This window comes from Gavialis gangeticus, unplaced genomic scaffold, assembly GCF_001723915.1.
Source record: "Gavialis gangeticus isolate Ggan-Ray unplaced genomic scaffold, GavGan_comp1, whole genome shotgun sequence".
Taxonomy (NCBI): Eukaryota; Metazoa; Chordata; order Crocodylia; family Gavialidae; genus Gavialis; species Gavialis gangeticus.
In genome coordinates, this window is record NW_017729022.1 from 46,872,015 (window position 1) to 46,897,627 (window position 25,613).

Genomic DNA, 25,613 nt, shown 5'->3' on the forward strand with positions numbered 1-25,613 from the left:
ATGACCTCGCATTGTCGGCCCATGTTCATCTTGGAGTCAATAATGACTCCAAGATCCCTTTCTGCCTCCGTGCTCTCGAGTAAGGAGTTCCCCATTGTATAAGTGTGCTGCTGGTTCCTACTGCCCAAGTGCAGCACCCTGCACTTGTCCGTGTTAAAACGCATCCTGTTCCTGTTAGCCCACCCCTGTAACCTATCCAGATCCCTCTGCAATCTCTCACTCCCTGCTAGCGTGCTTACCTCCCCCCAGATTTTGGTGTCATCAGCATCATTTGACCCCAGTGCTCTTCCTGCCATGGCAGGGGGTCGGACTAGATGATCTGCTCAGGTCCCTTCCGACCCTAGAAACTATGAAACTGCATGGGAAATTATTCAGCAAAAGACTTTCTGGTGGTGTCCTATGGATTTGTGCTCAGCCAAGCTATGCAGCACCTTTTCCAGTAATCTGGAAAATGATCCAGTGTTGGGGCAATTTGTTAATAACACAAAAAGTGATGGAGTGAATAATTTTGATAGAGACAGCTCAAGGTTACACAGAGTGACCCGGACTGAATCTGGTAAAGTAGTCTTATACGTACCTTTTAAATGCAAAATCACATATATGAGCAAGAAGCCTAGGCCACACTTATTGAATGGGGGAAGAAGAGAGATTGGAAGGGCATATCATGCAATATACAGCAATACCAAAAAGAAATCAAGGAGAACAGTGGGTAATTGCTGGAATGTCAGCTCACAGTGAAGTCCTGTAGCGAAAAGGATTATTGTAATCCTCAGATGTATATTCAGGATAATATCAAGAAGTAGGAAGCCTGTATTGTCTCTGTATACAGTATTAGTGAGTACATTGTTAGAATATTATGTCCAGTTCTAGTGCCTGTACTTCAGAAAAGATGTTGGAAAAATTGGAAATGGTTCAGAAAGAGCTACAATGATGCAAAGTCTGGAAACATGCCTTATAGTTACAGACATAAAAAGCTCAATGAGCTCTATTTAGTTTATCCAAAAGAAGGTTAAGCAATAGGGCTGTGTGAAATTTCACCAAGTGTTTCATTTCGAAGCTGTTTTGACGTGTGTTGAGCTCAAAACAGCGAAATCAAAATGAAACAAAAAGCTTCAAAACAGCTTTGAAATTAAATAAGGGCACTCAAAATGTTTTCAAACATTTCGAAGGAGCCTGGCGGCGGGAGGCAGGGGAGAGCCAGGGCTGCACTCCAAGTGGCTCCACAGCTCTATGGAACTCAGCCCAGCAGGGAGTGCAGCCCTGGCTCTCCCCATGTCCCACGCCCAGGCTGAGGTCCATGGGGCTGGTGGAGCTGGTTGGAGCGCAGCCCTTGCTCTCCCCCTACCTCAACCCCATCCTGCCATCGGATTGTGCTCTGAGTGGCTCTGCAGCCCCATGGAGCTCAACTCAGCAGTGGGAGGTGGAGTGCAGCCCTGGCTCTCCCCACCTCCCACTGCCTTGCTGTGCTCAGGGTATCTCCACAGCCCCATGGAGCTCCGCCTGGCCGTGGGAGATGGAGTGCAGCTCTCCCTGCCTCCCACCACTGGGCTGAACTCCATGGGGCTGGTGGAGCTGATTGGAGTGCAGACCTGGATCTGCCTGCCTCCCGACACTGGGCTGAGCTCTGTGGGGCTGCAGGCCCCCAGATCTGTGTGTCAGATGAGATGAGGCTGCCTCTGCCACCTGGGACTGGTGGCAGGATGACTCTTTCCCAGCACTGAGCACAGACCCCACCCAGCACTGGTCCCAGGTGGCAGGGCAGCCCCCTGTCATCCAGTGTGCAGATCCATGGGCCTGCACCCCTGGGTGAAGTCCAGCATTGCCTGGAAGCCCTCCCAGGGGTGCGAGCTCCAAGATCTGCATGCTGGATGAGACGAGGCTGCCTCTGCTACCTGGGATTGCGCCCAGTGCCTACCTTCATGAACCTTCCCCACGCCCAGTGCTGGTTCCAGGAGGCAGAGCAGCCTCTTGTCATCCAGCACCAGATCCGGGGACTTGCGCCCCCAGGAGGAGTCCAGTCCAGCACAGCCCCGCAACCCTCCTGGGGGTGCGGGCCCCTGGATCTGCACGCTGGATGAAAGGAGGCTGTCACTGCCAGCCAGTGTCAGTTTTCCTTTGAACAGTCTGAGGTGCAGTTTCCCAGAAACCTCTGCACGTATCTCCTTGAAATGTGGTAGACTTCATGCCCTCAGAAGGGGCTACCATCTCTGCAATTTTCATTTGAATCAGGCAGGAAATGACAAAGTTTTAGGCATTTTCATGATTCCTCATTATAGCCTATGGGTGAAACATCGAAATGTGTTGAAACAGAAAAACAGTTTCGATGAAACAAAATGGAACTGTGCTTCAAAACAAAATGATGAAACAAAACATCATGCCATTGAAATGGTGAAATGGACATTGAAAGGAAATGATAGTGTTTTGCATGGCCCTATTAAGCATTGACTTTATCACAATCTATAAGCATCTACTTAGAGAAGATATTTCTGATACAATGTACTCTAGCAAAAAAAGGCACAACAAGATGTAATGGTCGGACGGATGCTAGGCAAATTCAAACTAGAAATAAAGACTCAAGTCCAAATCTCCTCTACAAGGCCAAGTAGCTCTGGCTCCTCAGCAAGGGCAAGGGCAAGGGCAAGGGCAAGGGCAAGGGCAAGGGCAAATAGCATGCAAAAAGGGATCTGCTCTAGCTGTTTAGGCTCTGTTGTGATTTTGTTCCACTGTGGAAGACACATAACTATTTGATTGAGGACGAGATGCAGGGACTTCCACTTCCTGTGTAAGTGCCCTTGTCATTAAGCTATTGGGCCAAAAGGTGGGAAGGTCCTTTTCCTCTGTTTCTCTTCCTGTCTTGGTTTCCAGTGGTTCATATTCAGCATGAGTGATGCAGGGAGTTCTTCGCTCTGCTCAGCCCATGGCCTGGTAGTTAACGGCATTTTCCTGAGAAGTGGGAGGTACAGACTACAAACAGACATTGCATTTGTCCCAGGATAAACCATTTCTTCATAAGGCAAAGTGAAATTGTACAGATATCCATTTTTGTTATCTTGGGATAAATCTTAAAAAGCATGACACAGAATAAGGAGTATTAATAGTTTGCGTGCATGCCAATCCTGGGATATTTCTGTTCTGGGACAAACAGGCATAATCCATTCAGAAAAAAATGCAACGTCTCTTCCTAGCCATAGATTTGCACTTCATAATTCACCCATGTGAATTCTCACATCAACTTCCTTCTTCATGTATTTTGGTACTGATTCTTACTATGAAGTATCTGGTGATACGAGGAAGGGTATATAAAAATAAATCTTATTTTAATATTAAAAAAGTACTTTTATTTAGTTACCATTTTGCATAGTTACCATTTTCTCATCTCAGAAAAATAATATCTGATCAGTTTTCAATCATCAGTTCCATGACAGAGTTAAAAAAATACAACAAACAAACTGGGCCTTGTCAGCCAGTCACTGGAAACAAAGTGAAACACAAACACCAATATGTTTTCCCTTCATTTTTTGGCTGTGAAATTAGTGAACTTGACTTTATAGTTATAATTCAGTAACCGTGGCTAAACATTTATTTGGGCTCTAATAATAATTTGTAGTATAGAAGGGGTGGCCAATGAACAATTCAGAAGCTTCATGCAAATCTCCAGCAGTTTAAAAGGAGCTGCTGAAGGAAGTACTTTAACAATAAATTATTGTAGCTGTGGCTCTGTGTAGATTATTCACTCTGGGGCATGTGTATTGCAAGTTTTGTGTTCTGCAGCTCTTGGCCAGGACAATTTTGGTGTCCAGAAAGGTTTACAAACTTTGCCCACCCTTGTAAAATAACTACATAGGTCTAGATCAAATGAAGATTACAGATTTAAACACTTACTTTTGAACTGAAGTCACCCAGAACAAAATATTCAGAAAGATTTTTTGCTTGTTTGTTTTATAACTGCTCTTGACTGGCCACTTGCTTTCTAGGCTCTACAAAAGCAGTACTAAGTAATGCTATATCTTGAGATAAGAAATGCAACCTGGGCAAATATATTTGACAACTTTTTTTAAACAAAGGGATTCTTTTCCTTCTGTGATTCATTTGTGGGCTTCATGGGTTCACCTTCAATTTCTTTTTGAAGCCAAATTAATTTAGTGTTCCTTTTGATCACTTGCCATAAATGAGGCCAAGGCCTGCTTCATAAAAGGAAGGTTTTTCAGATAAGATTTTATGTGAGGATATAATATTTAATTACTTTTGTAATAACATGCTTTTGAAGTATTCCAGTATCCCAAACTCATCTCTTTTTACATGTTAAACTGAAATCAATCTTAGGTCCCTGCCACATGTTGCATGTATTATGCAATTAGCTGGTTAATTGTACAATAAATTTAGACTGGCCAGATATGCAAATCAATAAAAATGTCCATCTATAAATAAAGCCAACCAGCTACAAAGTTAGTGCTTGAAAAATGCATAGCCAGTTTTTATCCAGCTTTAATTTGAACATGTGGCAAGGCCTTTACTTGGTGTCTTCCATTGTTTGCAAAGTGCCTTCATCCAAGCCTTAAGACTAAGGCACAAAAAAATAGCAAGGAGGAGGAAGATCCATCCACCTTTTGCATTAACAGTTATTTCAGGGATTTGAGCAGGGTGGAACAGGATCATGCCTAGGTACCTAAATCTACCTAGGCATCTACTGAGTAGAAAAGAATCTAGTCTCAATGTGTGTGTGTAGAATATTTAAAATTACTGAGTAGAAAAGAATCTAGTCTCAATGTGTGTGTGTGTGTGTGTGTGTGTGTGTAGAATATTTAAAATTAAAGAAATGAAAAAAAGGTTTTGGCATTTTTGGCTACCACAGTTCTACTTCTGTGCCTGAGCTTAGGGACGCAAAGCAATTTTATTTAAAATTTATTCTTCTCCAGACTAAATACACCCAGTTCCCTCAGCCTCTCATCCGAAGTCATGTGCCCCAGCCCCTAACCATTTTTGTTGCTGTCCTCTGGACTCTCTCCAATTTGTCCATATCCTTTCTGTAGTGGAGAGCCCACAACTGAACACAGTACTCCAGATGTGGCCTCACCAGTGCCAAATAGAAGGGAAGAATCACTTCTCTTAATCTGCTGGCTGTACTCCTAGTAATGTAGCCCAATAAGCTACATTAGCCTTCTTCACAGCAAGGGCACATTGCTGGCTCATATTCATCTCATCATATCATCTATTGTAACCCCCAGGGTTACAATGCAAAGTTACTGTTTGGTAGCTAGTCTCCAGCTTGTGTCAGTGCATGGTATGATTCTATCCTAAGTGCAGGACTTTTCACTTCTTATTGAACTTCCTGAGATTTCTTTTGGTACTATCCTCCCATTTGTCAAGGTCTCTCTGAATCCTAGCTGTACCATCCAGTGCCTCACAGCTTGGTGTCATCCTTGAACTTGCCAAAGGTATGCTCCATCCCATCTTTCAGCTCATTGATGAAGATATTGAACAAACTTGGCCCCAGGATTGACCCCTGGGGTGCTCCATTTGATACTGGCTGCCAACTAGACATAGGGCCATCAATTACTACTCTTTGAGCCCAATGATCCAGCCAGCTTTTTATCTGCTTTACAGTCCATTCATCCAACCTGTACTCCTTCAGTTTACTTGCCAGAATGTTGTGGGAGACTGTATCAAAGGCTTTGCTAAAGTCGAGATAGATCACATCTGCTGCTTTAACCACATCCGCTGCTCTGACCACATCCACAGAGCCAGTCATCTAGTCAAAGAAGTCAGGTTGGTCAGGCATGACTTGCACTTGGTGAATCCATGCTGACTGTTCCTAATCACCTTCTCCTTCAAGTGCTTAAAAATGAATTCCTTGAGAATCTGCTCCATGATTTTTCCAGGGGCTGAGGTGAGGCTGAGCAGTTTTTTGTTCCCTGTATCCTCCTTCTTCCCTATCTTAAAGATGGACACTATACTGACCTTTTCCAGTCATCCAGAACCTCACCCAGTCACCACACATTTTCAAAGATAACAGCCAGCAGCTCTGCAATCACACTGGCCAACTCCCTCAGCACTCTTGGTTGCATTGCATCTGGCTACATGGATGTGTACATGTCAGGCTTTTCTAAATAATCCCTAACCTGTTCTTTCACCACTACTACCTGCTCACCTACTTCCCAAACTGTGCTGCCTGGTGCAGTAGTCTGGGAGCTGACCTTGCCTGCGAAGGCTGAGGTAAAAAAGGCACTGCATACTTTGGCCTTTTCCACATCATCTGTCACTAAGTTGCCTCCTTCCCCCTGCCCCCTCCATTCAGTAAATGACCCACACTTTCCCTGATCTTCCTCTTGTTGCTGACATACTTATAGAAACCCTTCTTGTTTCCCTTCACATCCCTTGCTAGCTGCAACTCTAATTCTGCTTTGGCCTTCCTGATTTCATCCCAGCATGCCAGAGCAATATTCTTATACTGCTCCCTAGTCATCTGTCCAAGTTTCCACTGCTTGTAAGCTCCCCTTCTCTGTTAGCTCACCGATGATTTCCCTGCTAAGCCAAGCTGGTTTTGTGCCATACATGCTAGTCTTCCTGTGCATCAGGATGGTTTGTTCCTGTGCCTTCAGTAAGGTTTTTTTTTTTTAAAGTACAACCAGCTGTCCTGGACTTCTTTTCCCTTCAGACTGGCCTCCCAGGAGATACTGCTCTGATCAAGTCAAAGTCTGATTTTTCTAAAGTCTAGGGTCCTTACTCTGCTGCTTTCATTCCTTCCTAGCCTCAGGATCCTGAACTCAATCAAGTGCTGACCAAATTGCCATCCACCTCTACATTCCCTACCAATTTTTCCCTGTTTGTTAGCAGCAGGTGAAGAAGAGCATGGCCACTAGTTGGCCTCTCAAATACTTGTACCAGGAAATTGTCCCCAGTACTCTCCCAAAACTTCCTGGATTGCCTGTGCACTACTGTATTGCCCTCCCAGCAGATGTCATAGAATAATAGAAAATTAGGGTTGGAAAGGACCTCAGAAGATCATCTAGTCCAACCCCCTGCTCAAAATAGGACTAGCCCCAACCAGATCATTTCAGCCAGGGCTTTGTCAAGACAAGTCTTGAAAACCTGCAAGGATGGAGATACTACCACCTTCCTAGATAACCTGTTGCTGTGCTTCATCACCCTCCCAGTGGGAGTGTTTTTCTTAGTATCCAACCTAAACCTCCCTTGCTGCAACTTGAAACCATTGCACCTTGTTTTGTCATCTGTCACCACTGAGAAAAGTCTAGCTCCATCCTTTTTGGAGCCACCCTGCAGGTAGTTAAAGGCTGGTATCAAATCCCCTCTGCTTTCTTTCCTTTTGACTAAATAAACCAGGTTCCTCTCTCCTCATAAAACAAATGCCCCAGCCCCTGAACCATTTTTTCTGACCTCTGCTGGACTCTCTACAATTTGTCTACATCCCTTCTATAGTGGGGAGCCCAAAACTGGACACTACTCTAGATGTGGCCTCACCAGTGCAGAATAGAGGGGAGTAGAATCCCCCAGAATATCAGGGTGATTTAAATGCCTGATGAGAACAGGGCCTGTGACTGGGAGACTTCCACCAGCTGACTGAAGAAAGTCTCATCTTCCTGGTCTGGTTGTCTATAGCACACATCCACCATGACACCACCTTTGTTTAACACCTTTGTTTCTCTCCTGTCTGACCTTAACCCAGAGACTTTCATACTGGAGGTCTGAGCCAATCATACAGCAATTTTACTTAAAGAGCAACTCCTCCTCCTCTTCTCCTCTGTGTGTCCTTCCAGTTTATATTCCTCCATAATAGTGCTCCAGTCATGCGAGCTATCCCACCAAGTCTCTGTTATTCCAATTTCATCATAGTTCCACAACTGTGCAAGGATTTCCAGTTCTTTCTGCTAGTTTCCCAGGCTCTGTGCATTCAAGTACAGGTACTTGAGGTAGCTAGCTGACTGCCCTTCTTTCTGAGGAAGAATGAGAAAAGCTCCCTTGTTACCCTCTCCTGCTTGTGGTTTCTCTAGGTCACCTGCTTGCCCACTTATCCAAGGGATTTGGTCTTCATCTCCCTGGTGAACCTAATTTAATGCCTTCGTCATGAACCTGTCTGCAAAGGTGAACTTCCCCCTCTTCATCAGGTGGATCTCATCTCTTTCTAGCAATCCTTTTTCTTGGAACAACATCCCATGGTCAAAGAAGCCAAAGCCCTGCTGGTGACACCGTCTGCACAGCTATACATTGATCAGAGGGATGTATCTGCTCCTGCTTGAGCCATTCCCCTTGACCAGAAGGATTGAGGAGAACACCACCTAAGCCTCTGTCCTCTTCACTATTGTATCCAGAGCCCTGTAGTCATTTTCAATCTGCTCAATGTCACCCCTATTGGTACCATTGGTGCCCACATGGATAAGCAGTAGTCAGAGGGCTGGATGAATCTTAGTAATCCCTCCATGACATCTCTGATCCAGGCTCCAGGCAAGCAGCATACTTCCCAAGACAAACTGCTGCAGGTGGAGATGAAGACTTAAGTTTGCTGTTAGCGGTCACAAGCTTCTAGCTTCTACCTTCCTAAGAGCCCACATCCTCTTCCTTCTCTAGCATTGTATCTGACAGTCCTTCTCCACAGTCCTAGAGGTCTCCTCCAGCATCAAATTCATGACATCCTTATGACAGAGGATGCTTCAGAGCCTCACCTTCTTTTCCTGTAGCTCTCTTGCCTGCTTCCTGAGGGACACCACCAGGAGGCACTGCTCACATTGCAGGCAGTCCCCCACCTGGCTCTTACTAGAAGGAACCTGAAAGCCTCAGGCTGCATAGCACTAATCCAGGACATGGGTGGAAGCCTTGCCAGTGAGCAGTCCTGCCTGGACAGGTGCCTTCACAGGTGCAAGTAGAAGAAGTTGACAGTGGCAATGGCTCTGGAACTGTGACATCCTCCAACTATTTCTCTGAGTCTCCCAATCTGCTGCCTGTTTCTTTCTGCCCCTTTTTACAAGACGACCTTCCCCAGGAAACTCCTGTAAACCAACCTGTTCATTGCTCATTGGTCTCCGAAGGTTTTCTTTCCCCCTATTTCCTCTCACCAAGCTTACAGTGAAGAAAGGTGAGAGAGAGTTTCCAGAGCAGCAGCAGCATGGGGTGGTGGGCGGCAGCAGCCACCCACTGCCCCACGCTGAGGGCAGGGATGCAGGACCGGATGTGGCGGGGGGGTGTGACACATGGCGGGATGGAGCGGTGGCAGTGTGGGGCAGTGTGTGGCGGTGGTAGACATTGCATGCAAGTTCCACTCCCCACCCCCCCCACCTGCTCCTCGGAGACAGTGGTGGCGTAGGGTGCTGGGTGGCAGTGCTCTGTCTCTGTTTGCCCTTCCCCCCTGTCATTCTTGACAGGCAATTTGCTAGTAAATATATAAATTTTTCACATTCCTGAAGCATAGACTTTAAGAACAATGCCAAAAATCTCGAGTGTCAGCAACACTGCAAACTGTCCTGTTTGCTGCCCCTGCTAGCTCACTCATCCTTAGGAGTTTAACTTCTGAGAGGGTTTTATTTATGGCAGAAATGTATTTAAAATTCCAGAAGTCTTTGTATAAGAGATCCAAAACACTGCATCATGAGTCAGACCTATTAAGAACAACTAGTGCCTTTCTCTCCCCTTGTTTTCTTCTGTACACGCATAAAAGAATTCTGCATTTTCCATTTCTTTGTAGGATAGTGTCGTTAAGCATCTTCTTATAGCTAGTGGAATAGGCAATAAAAGTCAGGAATTTGTTACAAGCAAAAAACCAAAAAGTAATGTGTTGTGTGTGACCTTTTTTCATGTTGTAAATAAAGTGAGGGTCCTTAGTTCTTATGCCAGTCTGGCTGTTAGATCCCCTGAATAAATATCAGTAGTGAATAAAGATTCATTATAGTAAATCCTTGGCCTTTCCTGTAAACATCAGCAACAAAGAAAATCCAACTTCATACATTCCGTTTAAACTTTCAAGAAGTGATGTAACTTATTTAAGGATGGAGATTATACACAGTTTAATAGATTCAAAGCTAATTATAAAGCCTTTTCTGAGGCAGAACAGAGACAACTAAACCAGATGGAATCCATTACCAATCTTACTCCTGGGACAGACTGGCATTATTAAAATAAATAATATTTCTAGGTAGCAGCATCTCCCTTAATCAGATCTTGCCTGTGTACCTGCAACAGAGCTGTTTTTGTAAGCTTTATATAGAAGTCACCTCCACTAACTGCAGTAATAGGTCACATCATATTAGACCCTTTCAGCTAAATTGAATCTGAGAATGACTCACTAAATGTGTTATTTTTGTTCTTTTCAGATTAGTAACTGAATATGGTAAATTGGTTCTTATAAGAAATTGATTTGTCCTATAATCAACATGCTCTGCACCCCTGAACTACTGTATACTACAGCTTTTATTTCATGGACTAGGAAATAGTACTCTAAAAATGAAGTAAGCTTACCCCAGACTATCTAATTACTTGAATTCAGTAAAATTCTTACAATCCATGAGTGAAGGAACAAGTTTCATCACCTTGATTGAAAACACCATATTTCTTAGTGCATACATTCAGATACCTTGCAAATACCCTGAGGTGGTTATCTTGGGACTTGATTATTGAAACATGGAGGAGAAGAGTCTGGAAGCTAAAGTTACATCAGCTGCTGTGATCCAATGAAGACTTCTTGTTCTGACTGAGGGAGGATCAGGGACCATCAACCACTGCATTGATTGCCTCCTCCTATTTTCTCCCTGAGCTCAGCTCAGCCATTACGTGAGGGAGAGGCTGGTGAGAAGATTAGAGCTATACTGCCTTACTGCTACCCAATAGTTCCCATCAACCAGACTGAGGACTAAGGGTTGTGCTCATTAATATATAATTTGCCTTCCATCTTTTTGGGGAAAACAAATTTATTTTTGCTAATCTCTGGAGTGATCACATAAAACATGCCTTACTAAATCTAGAATTAATAGTTTAGTATAATTTATGGATCCAATCATTCCATTGAAGCATTACAGTGAGACACAGTAATTACAAGTTTATTACTGTAGTTCATCTGACCCATCTCACTGCCAATATAGGACCCCTTTTTCACTTCACAGCTTCCATTTTTGTCCAGTCTAGTTCTGAATGTCTATAGCCGCAATTCCCCTTAGAAAACATTACACAGTCTAGTTAGTAGATGTCACCATTAGGAAACGTTTCCTGATACTCAACCCGTTTTCTCTCTCTTCCAGTGCCTAATTCTACTCAATGTCCGACCTAAATAAACCCATTCCCTTTTTATGAGTTATACAGTTCAAAATGTGTAGATTGTTTTTGTTTCCTCCCTTAGACTTAATCTAAATAGAAAAGATTTAGCTCTTTTAATCTTTCCTAGTTTGATGTGTCCTGTCCTCTTATATGTGTTGTTTTTCTATGAATTTCCCTTTACTTTTTCTTTTTCTTTTTTTTAAATTGAGGTCCAGAACAGGATACAGTCATACAGGCCACACCAAAGCTACATTTACTAGGGTAAATACACAATTAGCTCATCTGCAACATAGCAATCACAAATGCTACTTTTTACCACAAAAAATAGCAGACAATTGCTTCAGTTAATTTTTTTTTCTCCTTGGACCCTATTAAGAGTATTCACTGCTCTTACCATGCCAGAGCTTTGAAGTTTTGGATTAAAACGGATTAAACCAGATTCCATTTTAACCTATTTCTTCAGTTTCAACTTTCTGGATTACCCTTTCAGTGCCATTTTTTTAGAGAAGTTTTGGCTACATTAAAGTCAGTGGGGAATTTTGCCATGGACTTCAAAGAGATTACTATTTCTCCCCTTAAATAAATGCAGATTTTCCTCCCAAAGTACAGAAGGGACAGACATGTAAAACATTCAAGGATACTGTTTTCTATCTATCTTACTCCAGACAGAAGGCAGGGTAGATTTGCACTTTATATACTAACTGAATCAGATGTGTACAACACAAACTTTTGTAAGCAAAGGCCTTACTTAATCCTTCAGTCTTCTCAAAGCATCTGACAAAGTAAGCCCTCTGCTTATGGTATGTTATGCTATACATCTCTGATTTAATCTCTAAGGTGTAAATCTATCTACCTTTTGCTTGACTTTAGGCTAACACAGCTAACTACCTCTATTTTACTATAGCCTGATTTGGATGCTGCATATTTTGAGTAAGATTGATGGCTTTTAGTATCTGCTTCCTTGGCAGGAAGTTATGTAAGAGGTGAGAGGCATCTTTAATTATTTACATTGATGTAACCTTTATGATCCCTGAAGATTCACTTTACTTTTGCTTGGTATAGACATACAGACAATTTATCTGAGTAACTGAAAAGTAATTTTTCAAACAGTGAGAAACAAGAAAGAGGATTTACAAATATGTTTTTGAAAAAAAGCAACTTTCCACAAGATCTTCATGAATGCATTTAAAGTTTCAAAGATAAAATCTCTATATTGCTGCATCTGACCCTTTATTATTTGTATAACAGTTGTGCCCAGTGTCCCAGTGAGATCAAAGCCCCATAGTGCTAGGTGGTGTAAAAATACAAAGTAAAGAGCAATTAGAGTTTATAATCTAACAAGATGAACCAAGAGACTGGTGAGATCATGGAATCATAAAGGAGTAGGGCTAGGAGGGACTTCCAGAGGTCATCTAGTCCAATACCCTGCCTGAGGCAGGATCATCCCTATCCAAAACATCGTATATAAATCCACAATCTAAAGATAAAGGAAGCAAAATGAAATTACCATCTCACTAAACTTAACTAAGCATTCTGCCACTCTGGAGCAAAAGTGAATAAAGCAGCTGAACTGGAGAATGTCCTCTGTGCTCTGCAAAGTGGATCTCTGTGGCAGACATTAGTAGGTCAGACTGAGGGGCTGTGAAGATTAAGCTAGATAAAGGGCTACTGGTTCAGTGGTAACACAAATCCAGTCATACAAGAACCATGCATCTGAGGTAGAGATCAGAAGGTTTATAGGTATAAGCCTATGTGTATAGGTTTATACTGTGTTCACAGTTATGCATCCTAGTATGATTTTCTTTCTTGCAGTGAGCACACGAGGATAACAGTATTGTCATGCTGAAAGTGTGGAGCTCTTGGAGTGGGGGTGGGATCAAAAGCAGCATGTCTAATAGGAATGGGCTGATGGAAATGTAAATTACTCCATCCCAGTGAAAGTAAAACTTTAAGCACTTAATATGCTGAAATTGGGAGGACTAGATAATTCTCATCCCCAAACATTGAATGAACTAACGAATGAAATTAGAAATCAAATAGCCAAGTGTGATACTGTATGTTGGAATAGCAAATATAACATTGGTATTTAAAAGGGGAAAACTTGATCTACACAAATCCAAACCTGTTAGTTTTGACCTCAAGAATACAGAACAAAAAAATGCCCAAAACGACAACAACAGAGCTAAGTATGGATGTAAATGGAAAATGGGATAAAATCAAGCATGGGTTTTACAAAGGCAGATCATTAATCTGATATCTTCCTGTGATAGCAGAGCTGATTTTCTGGAAAATGGAAATGATCTAATTTATCTAGACATCAGCAAGGTATATGATATAGTGCCACACAAGAATTAATTAGTTAAAATGGAAAAAATGAGGATTAGCACAAGAATTGTGGAAAAGGAATTGTCTAAAAGTGAGATGACAACAGATTGTGCTGAATAGGGAACCATCAGGCTGGAAAGAAGTTCCTAGTTGAACGCTCTTGGGACCAATCCTGTTTAATATTTTTATGAATGATGTCACAAAAATATTATGATGCGAGAAAGTTGGGAGGCATCATCAACACGATGAAGGATCAGAATATCATACAGAAAAGATGGGAAGATCTTGTGGACTGGAGCAATAGAAATGGGATGAAATAGGACAAATTGTTAATGCATGAAAAAGGCCATGCATTAAGGACGAATATTAAGATTTTTTCTTTGATACTGGGAACTCATTAGCTAGAAATGGAAGAGGAGGAAAAAGGCCAGTGAATACTGGGTGATTACACTAGAATGCATCTCCAGTACTCTTGGGAGTGCTGCTCTTAAGTACCTTCTGCCCACCTGCTCCCACTCTTGAATGGGGCAGAATTATTTTTTGTCCAATGTCTATTCAGTGCAAAATGCAGAAATGCTAGGAAGGTCAGGAGTAGGGGCTAGAATCTAGAGCCCTTTCCCTTCCAAGGCAGTGCTCATCTCTGTAAGCCACACTCCTGGCTCACCTCTTCTGGCCCCACATACGCTTCCTTCTCAGCTGCCCGGGTGGCTAGCTTCAACCAGAGGAATGAGAGTCCTGTTGGCTCTGTCTAACCTATAGTATGGTGGTTAGGGAACTTTGCTCAGCAGTAAACATATGTTGAAACACCTTCAGGATAAAGATGACCTAGAAGCTGGGTCTTTCACTTGATGGGCAAATGATGTAACTACTAGACTACTGGTCTAAAAGGTGGGAGAAACTCCCCTCTTCCTTCCCACAGAATTGCTTATCTTCTCAGAGGAAGTAGGATCAGAACCTTATGTAAGCAGGCTGAAATACCATTTACAGGATTAATCTAGTCACCTAACTGCTATGTACCTGTCTAAGGGTAGAGGTAGATTTGAGTTGGATTAATCACCAGGAAGAAAGGGAGGCAGCAATGGTCCTTGGGGCTTAGGGTAACTTGACCATAAGTTCCCATTACCTTGAAGGGATAGTAGGCACAGTGTGTGCCCAAGAAGTGAGCCAGAGAGGGTGCTGAAAAGAGTTAGGGCTGCAGCTGACTCCAACCAAGTAGAGTTTATGAGCACATGAGCCAGCATAGTGGGACCCAAATGTGGCAGCCCAATGAGTGTCAAACAGGGTTGAGTGACAGGCTGGAAGGTATTTGTTACAAAAACCTGGAGATAAGTCAGGATGTCATCCTGAAAAAATATTTTGATAGGTCTATGAACCAAGCACAAGAAGGGGATTCTAAGAGCCAATTAAAAAACCAAACAAGCCCCCTGGTTTATGTAATTATTGCTGAATACCCAGGAGGGAAGAAAACTCATATCTGATTTAAGGGAGGTAATACAGAAATGAGATAACTGTCTAAGAACTCACTAATATGCTAAAGAAGTTACAGCTTTCCTTCCTTCCCCCAGGCTAAGCAGTGCCAAGAATGAATCAGTGTGAATCAAGGTGGGTAACTAGTGAGGCAAAAAACCCCTAGGGTTACAAACATTGGTGTCACAGATATTTCTAAACTGATATTATAGGAATAATATCCTAAGCTTTATGAGCCAAATAAAACAAAATGGTGTGGAATTAAATTTAATGGCACCAGCTTTAAGCAGAAATTGTTAAAATAAGATGGAACTGTATTAAGACAGCTATTGTACTTATTTATTATGTCTGCAGACTTATCGTGTGCAAGAACAATTGGCTGCAAGAACAGAGATGAGATGCAGGGATTGAGAAGTCTTACAATGAGTGTAAAGCAAACTATATACCCAGCACAAAACTGTTCGCAAAAAAGGACATTTTCTGTGATCTGGTGGAAAAAAAATAACTTATCTAAAGCAATGTGGAAGCCAGCTGGTTCCTCTAGCTGTATATTATTGGCTTTGTCATTTATGAACTTTAAAAACAATGAATGCAATAAAACAGAGCAATTGTGCAAGGTTCTGTATAAAATGTACAACACATTTTAAAGGAACCCTTGCTCTTCCTTTCATGAACATGTAGGATAGGTGGCATTAAGAAACATAATAGGGATATCAAAATGATTAATGTGGCAAAAAATTCCTGTATTTTGCAGTGCTAAAGTGTTTATTGGCAGAGATGCAGATACATATCTAGCTTGCTTGCATTTTCCCAGAGCACAACTTAATTATTGTTGTCATGGAACTCAGGGTAACAGACTCCCACCATAACAGTCCTCCCACACTGCAAGATCTATGGAACCCTGGAAGCTACAACAGAAAGAAATTAAAACGTGCATCAAATTTGTGAAGCTAATAAAGAAAACACATTTGCCCTTCATGTATTTTTAAGAAGGTTTTTTTTTTCACTGTGACTTGTAAATTGTTCCTCTGTGAGCTACACAAATGGAATGAAAATAAGTTTTATTCCTTCTTTTGGAAATATATGTGGTCCCTGGCCTGGCCACTCTAATATTCATAAATCATAGGAAGAAAAATCTAGGAGGGACCTCAAGAAGTTATCAAGACCAACCCTATTCTCTGAGACAGGATCAGGTATACATAATCCAAAGCTAACACATATTTATCTGACCTACCCTTAAAATCTTCAGAGAAAGAGATATTACAGCCTTCTTGGGCACATCACCTGCCCTGGCAGCAGGCATCTCCCAGGGGCAGGGAGCAATGTCCCTGTGCTCCCCACCAGCTCCTGGGCTACCACCAAGGGTGAACCTAGAGCTCCCTCTGGATTCTGCAGGGGGCAATGCAGGGCTGGCAGGGGTGGGAGCAGATTGCTGCCATGAGCAGCAAATCTGATCCCACCTACCTGCCCACGTAAATGCCTACTCAGCTTAATTACATTAGAGTAAACCTACCCCAGAACACTTCCATATGTAGACATGCCCCTTAGGTAGCTTTTTGCAGTGTGTAGCTACCTTTATAGTTAGGTTTTTTCCCCTAATACCCAGACAAATTTTTCCTTCCTGCAAATTAAGCAGATTACTTCCTGTCACATTCTCTGTGGACATGAAGAACAACTAATCATTGTCTTTGTGGCAACCTTTTACATTTTTGAAGACTGCTATGTCTCCCACATGAGGTTCTCTTTTCTAGACTAAACAAACATAGTTTTTCCAGCCTTTCACCAGATGTCATGTTTTCCCAACTGCTTATTTTTTGTTGTTCTGATTTAGATTCTTTACAATTTCTATACGTATTTCTTAAAGTATAAACTGGACACCTTATTCCCAAGGAGACTTCAGAAGTGCTGAGAATACCAGAATAATCAGCTCACTCCAGATGCTAGAAGGACATTTGCATTTTCTGAAACAGCATGACATTGGTGACTGATATTCAGTCTGTGCATCATTAATCTCCCTGGGTCCTTTTCTACCACACTTCTGCCTAGAGAGGTACTCCCCATTTTGTATTTGAACATTTGATTTTTCCTTTGTAAATGTAATACTCTGGACTTTTATTTTTAATGAATTTTATGTTATTGCCTTCAGATCAGTTCTCTCTAATTGATTATCGTTTCTTAATTCCTGTCATCCAAAGTGCTTGCAACCTCTCTAAGATAGGTACCTTCACCAGTGTTACAGAAATACCCTTAATTTCAACATGCAAGTTGATGAAAATATTGAATAGTGTCAAAATCAGGAAAAACCCATGCAGAACTAGACTTTATGGGTGCTGACAGAAGTGATATTAATTGCATGATTGGCCCCTTAAAAGCTGTCTGCAGCCATGCTCTGACAGAAGTGCATGGCTGCAGAGCACTTAAAAGTGCCCCTTCAAGGTGGGGGGCTCCAATCCATAGGCGGAACAAACCCCAGACTGGAGCTTACTCCTCTCCCCTATCTTTCTTCCCATTCTGCAGACAGCAATGGAGCTGGGAGGGAGAGGGCAGGGTTAGGAGAGAAAAGCTGCAGGCACAAAGCCTCTCTTCCTTGGATCAGCTCCAAAGCGGAGGTTGACCCCTGCCCCCCTCCCCTCAGCCAAACAGCAAATGTATTTTAGGTGGGGAGGAGGGGTGTTGCGGTAACTCATGGCACTTTCTGTGAAGCGCCATGAGTTACAGTAGGGAGCTGCACATCCATTAGCACCCCACATGTCCTTTCAGTTTGACAATTCGTTGATAAGAACTTTTTGAGTGCATTTACTTCATAGTAATTTCAGGTAATCGTGTTCCCCTAATTTGCTTATGAGTGTGTCATATGGAACAGATCCAAAAGCTTTATTAAAATCAAGAGATTTCATTTCCATTGTTTCTCCCCTATCCACAAGACAGGTGCTTTTTAAGAGGAGGAAATTATATTGCCTTAGCATGATCTGTTCTTGAAAATCTGTTAGCTTTTTCTTTTTACTTTACTATCTTTTAGATGTTTACAGACTATTTACAGATTTGCTCACTATCAAAATTAAGCTGAATTGTTTGTATTTTCAAAAGGTCTTCTAATTGCTTTTAAAGACAAGTACTAATATTTGCCCTCTTCCAATCCTCTATGGATTCTCAAAAATCACTAACAATTCAGAAACTGGTTCACCAAAGCCTGCAAAGCTACTTCTGACTTGTTGTTAGCCTGTTCTCTCCCTATTGCCGATGTAGTCCTACACTCTTGTAATTAATGTTAATAGTGATAAGCAGCTGATTAGAATCAACACTTTGTTAAAGACAGAAATCTTGAGCATCACAATCTCTTGTGTCATCCATTATTTGCTAACCTTTCCAATTAAATGGTTTCCTTCATTTTTATCTGACATTTAACGTACTTATAACACCCTTTTTATTTTCCTATATATTGTCCTTGCTAAAGTAAACTATTTTTGTGCCTTCACTTTTAACCTTGTCCTTAGATTCTTGTGTTGTTGTTTTATACTTAGTAATTCCTTTTCTTATATTTTTATATGGTAAGCTTTTTATTGACTAGTGATCAAATAGCTCTAGATGAAGATATTCTAATCTCTTTCCTAAGTTGACTAGAGAGGCAGGTTGTCTAAGATTAGGAAGAAGATAGACCTGGGTAAGATTTTAAAGACTTTTGAGACTAATTGGTTCAGGGGAGTGAGTTTTTGTAGGCAACATCTTTGTCAGGTGGTATAAATGGAATAGCAGAAAGAAAGGATTTTGTACAGAAGGGAAAGGGACAATGGGAGGAAAGACTTCTGAGAGGGGTAAAAATGGGTTGATTGGATCAGTTAAAGCATGGGTGTAAAGTGCCTGGGTGAGTGGTGCAGAACCAGTCCACCAGTTGGACCCAATGCACAAACCAACCCTACATTCTACATCTCGAGTGGGAACCACATGTGCTAGCATCCCAGAGTAGCAGAGCAGCTGCCAGATGCAGCATATCTTTGGAGAGCCCATGCTTCATGAAGCAGTGGTTCTGTGGCCAAGCCACCACTGCAGGGCTGTGCTGCACATAACAGCTGCTCCACCATTCTGAGATGTGAGGTGGAGAGGGGGAATGCATGTAGGGTGCAGGACCATCTGGTATGCCCCATATGCTGCCTGTGGGTCACTTTAAGACCCCCCGGGCAGCATTGGGGGTCATATCTTTGACACCCCTGAGTTAAGGTGAACAAGTCAGATAACACCTTGAGGGACACTTGAATTAATAGCTAATGCAGGAACTGTGATAAAAAGCCAAAGTCCCATTTGAGACCATCGTCAGCACAATCTAATTTGTGGATGATTTCTTCATCCACAAGTTCACATTCAAATTGGATTTCAAAGTTTATTTGGGGAGAGGGGATTTTTTTGTTTGTTTAATAAAAGCTACTGAGGTCAGTGATGGAATTCCCATGGATGTTAAAATGTTCTGGCATGGGCTTGGGGAACAAGGCTTTCTTAACTTAGAAGTAGCCCCCCACAACCTCAAACAATGTCCTTCCACCAGAGACTACCTTACTCCAACTAAGCTACCAGGTCATGCCACAGATCCAGATGCCAGCTGTGCCTCCTCATCAACACAGACCACTTCACTGCTAGATTATAACACCTGAGGTTCATTCCCCTGGTCCCCCACCATTTTACACGCCAGTACCTGCTTACAGTACCCTTCTCCTATCTACGATGGCAGGCAGGGAAATCCCCATGGAAAGAATGAACAGACACTGACTTGGAATCAATTCTAGTAACACAGAAAAGTCCATTATCTAACTGCTAACATGAATCTCAACTTGTTAAGTGACTTGTTCACATTAACCTACACAATCAACCCACTACTTACTAGGGCTGTGTGAAACAACTGCGTTTCATTTTGGTTTTAGAGAGACAGTGTTTTGTTTCAGTGTTTCATAGGGCTGTCTGAAATGGCTGTCTCATTTAGTTTCAGATTAGGTGTTTTGGAGGGACAGTGATTCGTTTCGGTGTTCAAATCACTGTCCCATTTTGTTTCAGCCAAAACTGTTTCAGAGCTGTTTTGGAATGTCAACGATGTTTTGGCCATAGATTCCCATAATGGGGAATCACATCCTAGCCCCTTCTGAGGCCATGAAGCCTGCCAAGTTTCAAGAAGATAGGTGCAGGGGTTTCTGAGAATCTGCACCTCAAACTGCTGACAAGCAAAACTTGTGATGTGTGACTTTGTGTGTGTAAGGCACAGTGGGGTGAAAACTGCAGGGATGGTAGCTCCTGTTCTCACCCTCACAACTCCAGTACAGCCAGTAAGTCTCAGGCCTCTCAAAGATCTTACAGGTCTGCGCATTCCCCAGCCAGGACTGTGTGGTGGCTGGAGGTTATCAGGTGCCTCCTGCTCCTACCCGACTCTCACCAGGGAGGTTTGCAGTCCTGGCATTTCCTGGGGCTGCCATACCACCAGCAGTCCCACCCAAGCCTCCCTACCCTGGCAGGATGCAGTTTTAGGTCATGCCCAGGAGGATGTGGGGCTTCTTCCACATATAGCCCCAGCCCTTATACCTCCAAGTTCTTTCTGGCATGGGAGCTCAGCAGGGAGATGTTCTTCCCCTGCTGCCTGGTGAGAAACTAAACTGCCACCTCCAGCTCTGAGAGCGGGACATTAAATGGCCACCCTCGTTAGCACCTGTCTTGCCACATAAATAGCCCCTCATGTGGGCATGAGGGAGGCCTGCCAGGTTTCAGGTAGAGCGGTCCAGTGAAGCTGTACCTCAAACTGCTGAAAGCAAAACTCATATCACTTGTGTGTGTTAATGGGTGTAGCTTGTAACCATGTTGGTCTAAGGATATAACACAGACAAGGCTCTTAGGGTCAATCTGATATCTTTTATTAGACCAACTGAATAATTGGAGAAATTCTTCTTTGCAAGCTTTCAGGTTGAAAACCCCTTTGTCAGACTGAGGAAGCATCTAGTTGATATGTGTGTGCTCTTCCTGGATAGAAGGAATAGTAAAGAAGCCAGAGGCTGGCATGCAATGCAGACAAGAAAGCCAGTCATTAAAAATGTAAATCGAGGCATCAGGGGGTGAGAGACAGGCTGGGGGTGGGGATGGAAGGGGGATGTAGCAGGTAAAAATGGAGAGGTACCTGGGGAATCAGATGTCTGGCAGGTTGTAGTGTGTCATAAATCCAATGTCTATACTGAGTCCATGAGTTTCTGTATCTACAAGGTTGATGAAGTGAAGCATATCTAGGACAGGGGTAGGCAAAATGTGGCCTGCGGGCTAGATGCGGCCTGCCAGGCCATTCTATCCAGCCCTCAGGGCCCCTAAAAAATTTAGAAAATGAATATTTATTTGCCCCTGGCTGCCTGTCATGCGGCCCTCAATAGCTTACCAAAACTCAGTGAGCAGCCCTCTGCCCAAAACAATTGCCCGCCCCTAATCTAGGAGGAGGTGAAGCTGCTGCTCAAATTTTATACAATAGGTTAGAACACTTGCATATCACCATTCCACTATGATTTCACTCCTGTCTTCAGAATCATTTTCTATTTCATAATCACTTTCATCTAAATTATTTTCCAGCTAAAGATTCTGAACTGGTTCCTCCCTATTAGAGAGAACAAAGTCTAAACTAGCAGCCTCCTTTTTATTTCCTTTGTCTTCTCTCCTGACTTCTTCCCTTTTTGATCTTAACTAAGACTTTTCAGAAGGTTTTTCTTTCACCTCTTCCTGGACTTCGGAGCAAATCTATTCTCTACAATCATGATGTATAATTCAACACCTTCTTCCACCTTGTTTCCCTGGCTGTCCTCCTGAACAAGCAAGACCATTCTGCAGCAATATTTCAGCACTTCAATTTGTTCTACCATATCTTTGAAATGAATGCATAGTTTTGTTAGATAGCTGGATAATTTTGTTTGTGTAGTAAAACATCTAAATCTACCTATTTATTTATCTAAATCTACAATTCTCTGACCATCAGGATGCAGATATCAAAGATGTTTGACGTCTTCCTTAATTATTCTTGCTTCTTTTTCATAGATTTCATAGTTATTAGGGGCTGGAAGGGATCTTTTGAGATGGAGTCCAGCCCCGCTGCTATAGGCAGGAAGTCTGCTGAAGTCAAATGATCCCAGCAAGATAAACATCCAGACATCTTTTGAATGAGTCCAGAGTAGGTCCTTGCACCACCTTTGGGAGGAATCTGTTCCAGACCCTGGACACACAGACTGTAAAGAATTTTATTCTTATGTCCAGTCTAAATCAGCCTTCCAAGAGTTTGTGGCCATTAGACCTCGTTATCTCTTGGCGAGCCCTGGTGAACAACTGTTCTCCCAGGTCCTGATGCCACCCCCCTTATATACTGGTAGGCTGTCACCAAGTCCCCCCTGAGCCTTCTCTTCTCCATGCTAAAGTGTCCTGAGTCCCTCAGCCTCTTCTCGTAAGGCTTGCCCTATTGGCCTTTGATCATATGAGTGGCTCTCCTTTGGATTCTCTCAAGGTTATCCACATCCCTCCTGAAGTGGGGAACCCAAAACTGAATGTAGTACTCCAGTGGCAGCCTCACTAAGGCTGAATAAAGTGGGAGCATGACATCCCTGGTTTTGCTTGAGATGCATTGGTAGATGCATGCCAGAGTTTGGTTTGCTTTGCTGGCCATGCAAAAAACTGTTCAACCAAAAACTAAAAGCTTCCTTTTGTTGATTTAAAAAATATATATTTTCAGGATACCTAAACTTTTTTTTTCTACTTCCACCATTTTTTGTTTGAAATTCTATTTAGATTAAAATTAATTTTAAAAAAATGAAAAATCATGAGGAACTCAATAATTCTTTCTTTAGAGAAGAGTTTGGAGAGTATGCAGTAGACAAGACATACAGCTACAAACTAGATCATGAGAAGAAACTGAAATATTAAAGAGCTGCTCATTAAGGGCACCTATACACATGACAGACCTCTGTTCCTGTGCATGCTAAAATTAGCATGCATTGGAGCATACTTGATTAATAGAGTCTTCTGTGAGTCTGCTGGAGTGTGCTAAATAACGCACTCCAGCAGCCTCCGTGTCACATGTATTCGGTGTCTCCACATTTCAAAATGGCGGCAGGGGTGCTTTAACTAAAGCTCATCAAACAAGCTTTAGTTAAAGCACCCCTGCTAGCATTTTGAAGCATGGGACACTGAATACATGTGACATTGTGAGCACTTTAATAAGAATGGGTCTCAGAGCTGCTTTAATTAAAGTTTCCCCTTCTACACCCCAGAGCACATGTATAGATGCCGTAAGAGGGCACCATCCAATCTGTGTACTTGACTCCTGAGCAAGGAGAAGTGGGAAGAGGAAGACCAAGAACAGGTGTAAGACAGCAGCCTTAAAAAGGTCAGGCTTGGGAATGACAGGAGTAGAGAGAAGCCAGGAAAGAAAGAGACAGGTTTTAGAGACACTTTTCCTCACACTTTTTGAAGGTCCAGCAGTTAAAGTTATACTTTTAATGGGTGTATGTATGATTCTGTGGCAGCCTTTCATTCTTTCCAACTTGTTCCTCATATTCTCTACTTACCTAGCTGCTCAAAGTTCATTGTGAGCTTTTCATGTAACACTCCCGCCCTTTAAAAAAAATATTCCCTTTCTCCCTTTTTCTGGAAATACAAAGGCAACATTTGTAGTAGGGAAAATATCTGCTGGGTTGCCTTGTTTTGAGGGTCCCATTTAGCAATACATGAGGTTATATATCACCAATAATTATCCCTTGTTGCCCTACTACCAGCATAGAGTATATGTTTTAAACAACAAAAGAATTAGAATAAAAATAATAAGAAAACACTGTTATTATAAATAAATGATTGATCCAGTGATGCCACAGTAAAAAACACTAATACATAATATTAATCTTTCTTGCTTGTCAGATTAGATAATGCATTTGGAAGTCTGTCCCAGCAAGGAAAAGTCTTTATTCCTCTTTCGTTCTCTATGAGCTATTTTCTGAGATCTTCTGCTAACAGAATCATCTTTCCTTTGATGTATATGTGAAATATTTTCCCCAATTCAAAGAATCTTTATTTATTTAAAACACATTAAACCCCTGATTTTATTTCCTGCTGTGCATATTAACTTTTGATAGTACAATATGCTTGATATTAAGGAATAATGACAGTTGTATATTGTAAATTATCTGCTTGTCTCATATTTGTATGAATTCTGTTTAGCATTTAACAAAAAGTTTATGAGAGTGACCCTCATATGTTTAGAATAGGGTCTGAATGCCCTGGGTTCTTTCACATCTTTTTGAAAGAACATTCAGTTATCATGGAAAAATAGAGAGAGCCCTTGGCTCTAGACCAATTATCATATATCATAATATAAAGAACACAAGATTAAATTCTCCAAGATTTATGCAGCAAGTACAATTCATACTGGGAAGCAAGTCATGGATCATCACACAATCAAATTACCAGAATTATTTCTTTCAGACTCTAATAAAGAAATGGGTTTGGAAGACATCCAGATATAAGGCCTTGATCCTGCAACTGAATCTATGAAATAAGTAGATCACCCGAGCTCCATGCAAGTGCATAAGCCAAGTGGCCAGACTAGGACATAACATTACCCCCAAAATTTTCAAGATAATGTATGTAGAGGATCAGGTATAGGTCAGTTTAAGAAAAAGTTTATAATTTCTTAATGAAACCTATCAATTTCACGATACCCCAATTTACTCCACTGTATCTTAATTTGTATGGATCAAGGATGGACAACTTACCTTCCCCATCGTTCCAGAAATTCATCTAACCACTGCCTTTCCAGATAGAAAAGTTTATGCATGGGAACTATATCAACCTACATTCCAATGCAGAAGTGGAATTCCAAGAAGTTAGATTTCAATTATTTGGGGTTTTTTTAAAGCACTGAAGTAACATTTTCTGCATGCTAATACACATTTAAGAAACAAAGCAGAAACCTAATCTGTATACTAAAATTAATATGGAGAAACCTTATTGTCTCAAAATTTTGTAATGACTTTGGGTACATGCAGATGTTACATTTAGATCGAACTAACTGAGGTGAGGTTGATTTAATTGCCTGTCTATGTAGATGTCCAGGGGCCCAATTTAAGTTAGTTCTGAATAGGTGAACTAACCAAGATTGCGTATAGGTGAACCCCATCCACTGAACATCTACACAGGTTCAGAATGCAGCCTTGAGGCCGGAAAAACCCAACTGTTTGCCCCAGCCCATAGGTAGCACTCTTCCAACCCCTTGTCCTGACCCTAACTGAGCTATTCTTAGCTCCCCAACTTTTCCATCCCTGGATAGACAACCCCCTCCATGGACCTGCTGACCCCACCCCCTCAATTCCATTGTCCTGAAGAGGTTATGAGTGTCTCATTATAATAGAGTGAAGTAGCTTAATGTAGCTAAGGTACCTGGTACTTAATGTGCACTGATTATGCCTATGTAGTGAATCAGTGGGTGTGTCTACATGTGCATTAATATGCTTTTCCTAATGTTCATTAAATTTAGTACCTTCATTATGAGGTACTAAATAAATGTGCATTAGGCTGCA